Source organism: Malaya genurostris, chromosome 2 (assembly GCF_030247185.1).
Source record: "Malaya genurostris strain Urasoe2022 chromosome 2, Malgen_1.1, whole genome shotgun sequence".
Taxonomy (NCBI): Eukaryota; Metazoa; Arthropoda; class Insecta; order Diptera; family Culicidae; genus Malaya; species Malaya genurostris.
Window position 1 is genome coordinate 102,678,216 of NC_080571.1, and position 12,504 is coordinate 102,690,719.

General features: G+C 38.4%; 1 protein-coding gene across 2 annotated transcripts in view; it reads left to right on the top strand.

Moving 5' to 3' along the window:
* The window catches only part of LOC131428104 (uncharacterized), a 178,503-nt gene that overhangs the window by 161,884 nt on the left and 4,115 nt on the right, over positions 1-12,504 (top strand). The window lies entirely within an intron of this gene.

Below are 12,504 nucleotides of genomic sequence, written 5' to 3' on the forward strand. Positions count from 1 at the left end.
ATCACTATTAAATATTAAATTTCTGTAAATAATGTCTTCACAAAAGTTGTTTGCAATCAACTGGCGCATCTTTTCATGTAAAATGTCATAAGGGTGGTTAAATTTAGATTGAATACTGAAATCTAACGTTTTGTATTTACTTTAAAAGTTTTTGCACTTTATAACAGAGTTGTAAATTTTATTGTAAGCAACTTTTCTGACAACATAATTTTCCTAGCTAGTAGGTGGCTATTGAAAAATCACATTCTTCAGTTTTACTTGTTTGTAGGCAGTTTTGCGAGCAAATTTTCTTTCTAAGAGTTGTCAAGCCAATTATTGCGCACAATTATGTTTGCCTAAGTTTTTCAATATAAGCTTAGTTCTGGTTGTTTTTCGTTAAAAACTAGTCAACCTTCTAATATCAATGTTCAACAAAACAAATAAACCAGGCCCGTACTCAGGATTTCGTTTCGGGAGGGGCCCAAAGATAAAAGAATAATGTTACTGAAGATTGCTTTTGTACCTAATTCTCGGTGTGCCTTTTACGGGTGTTTTTAACAGACACTTTAAACTTTTCCACTGGAACTGTTGTTGTATTACATTTCTTTACATTTACTGTCTTGTTATTTCTGCAACACATGTCTTAGACTTTCTAAATAAATATATATCTGTTTTTGATTTCGGGAGGGGCCCGGGCCCCTCGGGCCCCCCCTCTGGGTACGTGACTGAAATGAACCTTATGCGGTTTCTTATAGTTTATTCTTAGGTGTTTTAGTTCTCATGACATTATTTTAATTATCGTCGTTTTAAACGGCAAATTGAGATTTTAATCACTCATTACCCTGTAATGCCGAAACAGAAAATCGTATCGAATTTCAATCTTAACGTGTGACAATCGATTGAACATTCCATGAGGTGTCGAAGTAACTTCCACTTTAGAGTTTTTTGTCATCATTTATGGTACTTCCAGAGCCGGTATTCAGGAACAAGCATAACCCAAAATGATTCGAATGGCCTTGAATCAATACGCCAAACAATTTACATCTTCTATATCGGTATGAATTTAAAAAACTCATCATCTGTAATTCCAGAATCGGATAAAATTCACCAATTTTGTTTGGGACGTTAAGTCCGGATTTGTATTTTGTATGGGACCTGAATTTTCATTTTTGAAGTTCAATTTGGCGAAAATGATCGAGAAATTTTGAGAAAATGATTGAGCTTTGAGAAACGATTCGATACTGGAACCGGAATTCTAAAATCGGTGTAGCCGAAATCAGTTAAATTCACCTGAGGAGTGAGAAATTGTAGTGCGAATTAAAATTTGGGGGTACATTCCGAATCCAAAAACGAATACCGCTTAAATTGAAATAAATTTATTTGGTAATTGACTATCCAAATCTGCTAACCCGATAAACCTGATTAATTTATGTGAAATGGACATTTTTATACTAATCACCCTGTATCTCCTAAACCAGAAGTCGGATCTGACTAAAAAGTAAGATGTTTTATAGGATTTTAAGACCTCTCATTTGAATCATAGATGATTCTTAGATTTCATTTGAATCTTAGATCGGTTCAGCCATCTACGAGAAAAATGAATTGAATTATTTTAATTTCGTTTCACAATTTCGCAATCAGAAGTCGGATCCAAACGTAATTCAGGAACCATGTTTGGGAGTATACTACTTTTCATATGAATCTGAGTTTGTAGAAAACGGTTGAGTCATCTTCGAGAAAATTGAGTGAAATTATTTGTCACACACGCATTTGCTAATCTCGGCGAACTGATTCGAAGGTATATGGGTTTTATGGTTTTCCATCATTTATTGCTGTAATTAGTTTAAAACAATATAATTATGGAATTGCTTTCAACTCGAAAATTCTGCCGTCATCTGGTTTACATATTCGAACGATTATGTTGCCAAAAACGAACCGTGGTCCGAGGCTAATTGTCATGAAAAAGGATGCTTCTACTGCTGGAATAGGAAGAAAAGTCGTTTATACAAAAATGTCGATATCTCCGTTGAAAATGGACGGATTTTAACAATCTATGGCTTGTTGGTTAGCTATTACCGTGTGGAATCTAAGTATAGAAACATATTCTGTTTTCAAGGTCAAATGTGACAGATACGGTCAAAAAACTGAAAATTTTTAAAACTTCGTATAACTCAAAAAGTAAACATCCGATCTCCAAACCATTCATTTGCGACTATATTGATCAAAATCGGTCCAGCCATCTCTGAGATCTCGACCTCTTAGTTGGCAACACACATATAGACACACACACACACACACACACACACACACACACACACACACACACACACACACACACACACACACACACACACACACACACACACACACACACACACACACACACACACACACACACACACACACACACACACACACACACACACACACACACACACACACACACACACACACGCGCGCGATTCGATTGAGTTTGAGCAATTGGGAGTATAAGATAACGTTGTTACGAACTAGTATGGCATGGCATGGTTATCGGGATTCAAACAATCAGGGTCAAACTAGTAGAATACGATTTATTTCGAATCGTGCCGAGACGCCTGTAATATTGCGCTTCCTTTCTCAACGTGTAACAACCGCAAAACGGCACACAATGAATTGCTACTCGCGCAACAGGCGTTGTTTTAATTCAGTAATCATTTGCCTATTTGTGTATACAGTTAACAATGTCCACGACGTGTGTTGTAACCGCCAGCTGTAAAACTAGCGCTATGATGAGATTTTTGTGAGTCAGTTGCTGTAATTCATCGAAAATAGTACCTAGTTTATGGACCTACAGTAATGAATTATGAAAAGGTTGAAAAATGGCGTTGTTTTAAAAAAAAATGATGGAACACATTTTAATGACGGAGAGCGGACTGGTAGGCTCAATATGCAAACCGATGAAATTGTTTATCTGGAAATCACAAAAACAGTGACTGAATCGTCATTTGACCACTAGGGACCTGGACGATGAATTTTCTCTAACTAGACGCACTACTGTCAACGTAATTTGCACGGATATCACTTGGACATTGGTAGTAAGCGTCTATGCAGAGGGGTTAAGGAAGCTGGCGCTGTTGTACGAAAACTGATTCATGATGAACGACGATTGTGTGAAAAAGTGAAGTATATTTTTAAGAAATTAAATACAGTTTCAAATATAGTCGTATAATTTTTATGATAAAATGGCCTTACATTACAAATTTGTTTCGTACTTGAAAGAGTAGGGATCGATTTAAAACTGTCCACACTATCATCATTGAGAAGCAAGAAGTATCTGTGTTCGACTAAGAATTTTTGGTCGATTCGTTGAGCTTACTTAATTGTTTCATTGGAAACTAGGGATGATGGTATGAATTTGATAAGTAATTGATTCTTTGCAATCGATTTGTTGATCCTATAAAGGAAAAATTCACAAAAAATCTAAAACGGCAACTCAAAATTTTTAAACATTAGCAGGACTAACCGAAATTTGAAAAAGTTTCAATCGAATTTCAGATTTTTTTTGTATTTTTTGCGCGCTACTGTTTCGTATGGTGGTGATGTGAGAAATGCACGGTGGAATCGGTGGTGTTACATCATAAGCAAAACATTCAAATAATCTGAATGAAATCAAACGAGTACTATAAGAAATCGTTCATTTTTTAAGAGCACTGACGTTTATAATGCTATTAATGTCCAACTCTGCTTAGCTCAATAGTGTTGCTGAAGCAATAATGCTTTGTTGTGTAATGTCATATAATAGATATTACTTCAAATTGTACCAAAACTAAAAATTTTATCTAGACAAGGTGCTGAATGAAATGAATACAAACCAAATATTATCGTTCATGTAGAACATTGAAACATATAACATTCATATAACCTGGTGCCAGAATCACTATTCAAAAATCTAAACGTTAGTGGAAAATGTATTTATTTGGCTCAATTATTTTTGTTGCCTAGGGAATGTCTTGTAATTTCTTATTTCAACATTTCGTTAATCAATAATTAAATTAGACCGCGCTCTCTCTGGCTTTGAATAACCATTTGGTACTGGCAAATATACAGAGAACACTTGAATGTTTGCTTGTTTTCAATGGTTCTTTAGAATATTATTATTATAGTCAATATCAATAAAGATTGAATTAGAATATATATTCAAATTGTGCAATATTCAAAAATCCATTACAAATCAATAAGAGTCTTCTATATTTCACTTTTAAAATCTCTGGATGAAAACTGAATTCAGTTCACGATCGTAAATGTTCAGAAACGAAGTATGCTACCTATCAGATTCCATAAAGGTCTTGACAGTTTTGTTCAGGCTAGATTTGGCATCCTGCCACTATGCGCATTGGTATCAACAATGTGCAATCTGTATCAAAAGCATTGCCCACAAACTTGGGTTTTAGTTCAAAAAATGTTTTGAAAAAAAGAATGAAAGTCGGCTTCAATTCGGATAGCACTAAATTGTACGCCTCTAATAGTAAGAACCTAAAATATCGAAAATATTTAAAAACGAAACATCAGGGTTTGGTAAGAAAATGTTAAGATGTCTTTGTCGAACACAAGAAATGATAAATGATGGGGAATGAAAGAATATAAAGGGTGATTTTTTAAGAGCTTGAGAACTTTTTTAAACAATAAAACGCATAAAATTTGCAAAATCTCATCGGTTCTTTATTTTAAACGTTAGATTGGTACATGACATTTACTTTTTGAAGATAATTTCATTTAAATGTTGACCGCGGCTGCGTCTTAGGTGGTCCATTCGGAAAGTCCAATTTTGGGCAACTTTTTCGAGCATTTCGGCCGGAATAGCCCGAATTTCTTCGGAAATGTTGTCTTCCAAAGCTGGAATAGTTACTGGCTTATTTCTGTAGACTTTAGACTTGACGTAGCCCCACAAAAAATAGTCTAAAGGCGTCAAATCGCATGATCTTGGTGGCCAACTTACCGGTCCATTTCTTGAGATGAATTGTTCTCCGAAGTTTTCCCTCAAAATGGCCATAGAATCGCGAGCTGTGTGGCATGTAGCGCCATCTTGTTGAAACCACATGTCAACCAAGTTCAGTTCTTCCATTTTTGGCAACAAAAAGTTTGTTAGCATCGAACGATAGCGATCGCCATTCACTGTAACGTTGCGTCCAACAGCATCTTTGAAAAAATACGGTCCAATGATTCCACCAGCGTACAAACCACACCAAACAGTGCATTTTTCGGGATGCATGGGCAGTTCTTGAACGGCTTCTGGTTGCTCTTCACTCCAAATGCGGCAATTTTGCTTATTTACGTAGCCATTCAACCAGAAATGAGCCTCATCGCTGAACAAAATTTGTCGATAAAAAAGCGGATTTTCCGAATGGACCACCTAAGACGCAGCCGCGGTCAACATTTAAATGAAATTATCTTCAAAAAGTAAATGTCATGTACCAATCTAACGTTTAAAATAAAGAACCGATGAGATTTTGCAAATTTTATGCGTTTTATTGTTTAAAAAAGTTCTCAAGCTCTTAAAAAATCACCCTTTACTACATACTTAACGGAAAGACGACAACAAATTTATTTAGTGCTTTAGTCGGGAATAGGGTAACAGATTCGTTCTAAGCTAGCTAAGCTATGCGATCATAGAATCGAGTCATGAAAAAAACTGTTCAGACTTGTAATAGACGCGTCTATTTAACTTGTATTGCAAAGCGAAGTTCGTTCTGAGCTATGAACCATCCGGTGCAGTCAGTTCTTCCATCTTCCAAAATCAATTCATTCATCCCTCGAACAATAATGATTGCCTTCCGTTATTCGAAATCCACTCAAATCCATTAGTTAGGGAAATTGCTGAATGGGCAATCAGCGCCAACGACTTAAATGTGCTAAAATCAACGCATGGCCAAAAATGGACGTGATGAGCTCGAATCAAAGCTAATTTGTGTTAGGCTCTTTGTGCTGACTAGCCTCAGTTTCGTAAGTAAGTAAGCGCAGTGATTTAATTAAACTAGCCGGACGTCAAAAAAGACCCTCGAGTTTCAAACATGCTGTTGGCCGAACAGATTCTCCGGCCGTCCAACGTCTTTTCGAAGCTACAAATTTCGCAAGATTAAGGAGTTGTACAGTTGCACAATGGATTACAGCCTGTGGCAAATCTTCGCTTTCAGATTGCAGAATAATCACTAGCGATCTACCACATGGTCGGTTACTGTATTATTTATATCTGCCACCGTCGCGATGCAATCTTCGAACGAGATTTGTTTCTCGCTTTTCCCGTTCGATGTGTGCAATCCAATTGATTGCATACAGCGTGACCAAAGGGAAATGCCAACGTCCAATTGTCCGGCGTGGTGTTTGGTGAGTCGAAGGGGGAAAAAGGTCCGACACAACAACCGCAATGAACCGATAGTTGCATGACCTTCATAGAGCAAGTCCAGCAACATTTCTGGGTCAATCTCAACGCTTCTTGCGCGAAGCTTTGTTTTCTCCGCACCTGGTGAGCCCAATTACTATCAGTGAGAAGAGGATAGCACAGTGGGCTCTGGGCGTGAAGCGTAACAGTCCGCGTCCTAGGTCTGCTGATATCTCACCGGGCGTTCCGTTATCTCCCGGGTGTTTCGCTTTTTTTTAGTTTTGGTTCAAACATTTTCTCTCTTTTTGGTGCCGCTAATTGCAGAGGATTTAAGACGATTAGTGTGTACTGCCCCAGAGTAGCCTTTGCCAACTGGCGGTGGCGCAAAAAACACTTGGTTGAATTCATCTTTCATTAGTTTGCACAACTATTACAATCAGTCTATACTTGGAAGATTCGTTGGAATGTTGTAATGTGATGGTTGAACAGTTCGACGGTGATGGAAGTTTCTAAATATCTTTATAACCTTCGATACCACTTTTGTTTTGTTATGATCGATCGAAATCGAGCCGAAGTTTTGGTGGCGGTGGTTGTTTTAGGCTAAGATTTTGCAACAAGTATACTAAATGTGCAATGTGAAGCTCAGGAATGTGCACACTGTCTGTCAAAAATCTTCGAAAGTATCCTGTTATGAATTTGACAAAAAACTGTCAGCTACGAGAAACATGATGAGCTTCATTTCTATACTGATTAGCAAACTTGAAAAACTACAAACAGTAGATGCGGTGCACGATGACTTTTCAAAAGCTTTCGATTTTGTTACCCATCAGCACGTAATAGAAAAATTCGGGTGAAATAGATTCCGTGCATTGATGAATATTTTGGCTTTGTCTTATCTCACAGACTCCAGAGATCTGTCCTTTCTAATCCGATAAACATTACCCCATTGAAGCAACCTTGGATTACTACTATTTGTGCTATGCGTGAATGACCTATGTAGACAATTATTCGTGTTTCTGCTGTTAACAATTTAGGCATCGGCCTTGAGCGCAAACTTGGTTTCAACGAACAATTCTCTTTAGTTACTGCAAAAGTTTACGCAGTTGTTGTACTTATCATACACAACACCAGGGGCTTAGATGATCCGTATTGTCTAAAGACAGTTTACGTTGCACTAGTATGCAGTATTTTGGAATACGGAGTTACAATCTTGACACTCTACCACAATGTCCACATTGATTGGATAGAACGAGTGCAAAAATGTTTCATCCGGCATCCGACAGCATCCTTGACAAATTTGTTTCCATATACCAAGCTACGAAAACCGCTTAATCCGGATACAGTTTCCGCTTCCGGAATTACAGGTTGATACAAGCATGTCATTTTCATAAGCATCTTTAATACGTGATAGAAGTCATGCATAAACCACGTGGACTGTCTGGGGTTTGTCGACGAGGGATATTTTTTATTTTCAAAAATAAAATAATTCAATCAACCAAACCAGAATAATGTTTCATGAGCTTAGGCAAGACAGATTCGAATACATTAAATGTCTAGCATTACAGAAGTGCAAATTTGAGAAAAATACACCTCAGAGGCAGAACTAGAGCCTTTCTAGTAAAATTGTTCCACACCACTGATTAAGTATTTCTAGTAACACTACGGATTTTGACTATCTCGCGAATTATTTTAACTTTTAATTAAAATGTGACATTCGAGCAATTGGTAGTTTGTCGTTAACAAAAATAACCCTGCTCGAGAGTTCAAAATTTTGATATACGTGGCTTATGAACGGTCCCATACGGAAAAACCGAGCAAAACATCTTCAACTACTCGTATAATTTATCAATTGAACAGGTTTCGTTAGTTCGTATCTTCGTTCCAGGTTTCGGAAGTACCGAAAAAAAGATCTTGTACTTCAAGCCGGAAATTACTCCAATTTCTCGGATTCCAAATAAAGAAATATTATTCCTTCTTAAGTGTAGAATTTTGTCCGGTTTCGGAAATATAGGGTAAAGTGTATATGAAATTGTAACCCGTCATTTAGAGCGATAATGCAAAAATAGAAAAAAAAATCTTCCAAACTTGGTACAAAACTGTTCCGATATGTTGCTGGTCAAACGAACCAATTTCAACTATACCAGTTCCCGGTTCCGAAAGTATCGGAAATAATGATCGAAAACTCAAAAATTTATAGATCCGCATCTTCGTATCGCACCATCGAGCGCTATATTGAACAACAAATTTGAGAGCGCGTCGCACCACCTGGCTTGACGCTTGATTTCGATCCATCGAGCGTCGCTCGAATCAGTCTGATTAGCTTTGTCGGAAAGTCATGTTCCAACATGATCTGCCACAATTCGTTTCGTTTCACTGAGTCGTACGCTGCTTTGAAATCTACAATCAGACGATGAGTCCGCAAGTTGTACTCCCAAAACTTATCGGGAATTTGTCGCAAGGTTAACATCCGTCATTGTAAGTCCTTCTCTAAAACCGCATTGGTATTCGCCGATAAAGGATTCTGCCAATGGACGCAGTCTGCTGAGCAGAAGTCTAGAATGTACCTTGAAACCGGAAACAAGCCGGTGACCCTTTTTTAAATAGGGCATATGAGACCATCCAGCCAGTCCAAAGGCATTTCCTCTCTTTTCCAAATTTTTCCAATCACTTGGTAAAGTGCGTAGTACAGCCGCTCGCTTTCAACTTTGAGAAGTTCAGCCAAGATCCAGTCCTTCCCAGCGACCTTTCCATTTTTAAGCTGTCTAACCTCTTTTCGTATTTTGTATTGCGTGGCTAGATTTACAGCTTGTCCATCATCCTCAATCCTCATTCTGTTCGTGCTCCCTTCTATCGTTTGTTCATTTAATAGTCGCGCTCGAAGTGCACCTTCCACCTGGAAGCCACTGGTGTGTGATCGGTCAATAGTTTTCCGTCTCGGTCGTTGATCATAACTGGTACGGATGTACCCATTCTCCTCATGCTGTTGACCATTGTATAGAACCTCCGAACCACGTTCCTAGCCAAAGAGTTCTCTAACTCTGAAAACACTCTCTCATTGTGCTCACGTTTCTTACGCCGGTGCAATTTTTCTCAGTTGCTCTCAGCTTCCTATATCGCTTTTTGTTTTGACGGGTGGCCGCAGTAAGCATTCGGCTTCGGGCCAGGTTTTTTTTTACGTTTGTGACTCTCTGGCTATCAATATCAAACCAACCGTTCTGTTGGTTTCCCCGTGTGATACCTAACACTTATGTGGCTGTTGTATTGACCGCGTTGTGAAACTGCTTCCACACCGCGTCCAAGCTATCGTCGCTATATCGCTGTCTTCGGATACATGTATTCTACGGATACAGCCGAACTCGAAAGCCGCTGTATGTTCAGACGCATGGCTTTCTTCCGTTTGGGGCCTGTGACGGTGTGACGGTGGACAATCGTGCTCGAATCTTGCATACTATCAATCGGAATCTATGTTTGTCCCTCGAAAAGTCCTAACATCGATGACATCAGAAAAATATCGGACATCTATCGAAACATGGTCGATTTGGGAACATGTTACATCATTTGGGTGTCTCCGGGTGTGTTTACGGATATCCCTACGCGCAAAATAGGTGCTACAGATCGCCATTCATCTGGCTGCGGTGAGGTTAATCAACCTAAGGCTGTTGTCGTTGATGCATGAGTAAAGCTTCTCCCTACCAATAACTGGGTAAAAGAATTCTTTCCTTCCGACCTGGGCGTTTACATCCCCGATGATGATTTTAACATCGTGTTTACGACAATCGTCGTAGGTCTTGTCTTGTCATAGAATTCGTCTTTCACATCATCGGGTCTGTCGTTGGAACATATGCGTTTTATTTTTATTATTTAAACGATATTTTATTTAAGCATATTCGCGTACAAGCTTTACGTTGCCAATTGAGCCGTCTCTTTATTTATTTTTTAAATATTGGATGCCGTTGTCACCCTGTTTCTAGAGCAAGAGGAGCTTCCATTTCCATCCAGCGAGGATTGAGAGGCACTTTGTTCGTGGTTCATCTCGTCATCCATTGACGTTTTGGTGGTATTGTTGTTGTCAAACGTATTATTATAAGAGGTTTCCGTTTTTTTTCTCTGTTGTTCGCAGTCTTGTGCTCATTGCTGGTTGCTGTACATACGTTTTGTTATACATTGATTGCAGTTGATTGCTGGTTTGATGCTGAAAACGGTTTTGAAGCAGAAGTAATGGGTTCACTAGTCACCGTTACTGACCGGTTGTCCTTTTTGTAGTTTCAGCGCATGGTTTACCACAGTGTTCACAAATCTGACATGCAATCAGCTGATTCCCATAGGTAATCAGCGTTTTATAAGGGTGTCTCCCGCCTTGACCACAAATGATGTAATATGCAATTGACTTATGTAGTCACATACGTACCACTCGCACGTCATTCCGGATACCAGGGACAATATTCCGCCATAGGTACTTCCCTTACAATGGACCTCGTTGGTAACTAAAGTGAATGCAATTAAATTTCGTTCACGTTTAAACATAATGTACACAGAGTTAAACGCCTTATTGCATTGAATCTCACTAACGTCTAGATGCATTCGTTCTTTAAGTAAAATTTCAATTTCGTTTGCTGTTGGTCTAACTTTGCAGCGTTTGAAATCAATACAAATTGAATTTGGTATTGTAGGCCAAGTTTCAAAAAAGCAAAGTCTTGGCATTACATTCCTTTTGTGGAATTTGGCCTTTCTGTTTCAACAGACTTCGCAGCCGATTCTTAGTGTACAGAATCATTGCATGGCTAGTACTATGGATCCTACTAACACTAAGAATCCTTCCAGGTCGGGGCTCGAACATACGACAACTGGCTTGTAAGACCAGCGTCCTATGCATTGAACCCTCAACCCGGGCTAGTTTCAGGTTATTATAAATCGTATTTGACCGTTTCATATACTCTAACGTTCACTACACTGTATTGTATTTGTTTTTGTCGTCTCAACCGTTAGCAATTTTCGACTGTGTCGGATGAGATGCGAACTCGAACTGGTGCGTTTGAATGCCGATAAAACACGCAGTTATACAGAACAGTGTCATCACGCTTTAATGGGGAAAGGGAGGGGGTTTCAAATAATGTGACAAATTGGGACAAGGGGGGAGCGGGGCCTTAAAAAACGTTACGTCACGGAAGTTTTATTTTGAATACTAAAGTATGTGTTTTTAATTCGAACTTTCGGCTTTCATATATGACATAGTATTCGAAAATGGTGCTAGCGTGTGAAAACATATTTTCGAAATAAACCTTAAGTTAAGTAAAAGCCCTCAAGGTTCAATGCTTATGGCGCTGTTCTTACAAGCCAGTTACCATACTTTCCGACTGAATGCTTTAGAGCTTTATAGTCCTGTAAATAATTCGATTCACTTTCCGTCGTCTTCCATGAAGATATCCTTTAAAGCCACCGAGTTTCCATGACCGAAGTAAACTGATTGATTTTATTTATTATTTGTCCGTCGAGATGTTTAAAAGGCACTAGCGTCAAACCGTTTTTTCAGATTCCCTATGCTCGAACCAATTATGGATATAACATAGCCTATTGCCGCATATTCAACCACTGTTTCAATAATTTCGACTTTCATTTATCGCGTAACGTTATCAAGAAATCATACCCAAGGCTTCTGCCTAATTAGTTTTAATAATTTCATTGGTTTTTAGGGAAATGTATCTTTTGGACAATTGCAATGTTGAATCAGAAGATTAAGAGGTTCTATGGAACTAAATTTAAGGAAAATGTATTCTTTGGCAGATTGTAATGTGTATTAAAAAGATGGGAAGGTTTCACGCTAGTTTGACCAAAATTCACTCCAGTGGACTTTTCCCTGCACCAAATAAATAAATAAACTGGAAGGCATCATTGTACCAATACAAGAATTAAAAAAAAAAATTTGTTGAAGATGATGAGGGAATGATGAGGATGATGAGGGGTTGGAAAGCTGTTACGTAATTTTTTAGAGGGGGTTTCAAAATTTGTGACCGAGGGGGGTATTAGACCGAAATCACTGTAAAATGTCAAGTAGCACATGAGCATCGCTACCATGGTTAAAAGTAACGATTCAGGGTTCCAATTACTTGCCCATCTACCTTGTTCACTTGATTTGGCTTCCTTGAACTATTATCTGTTTCCAAACTTCA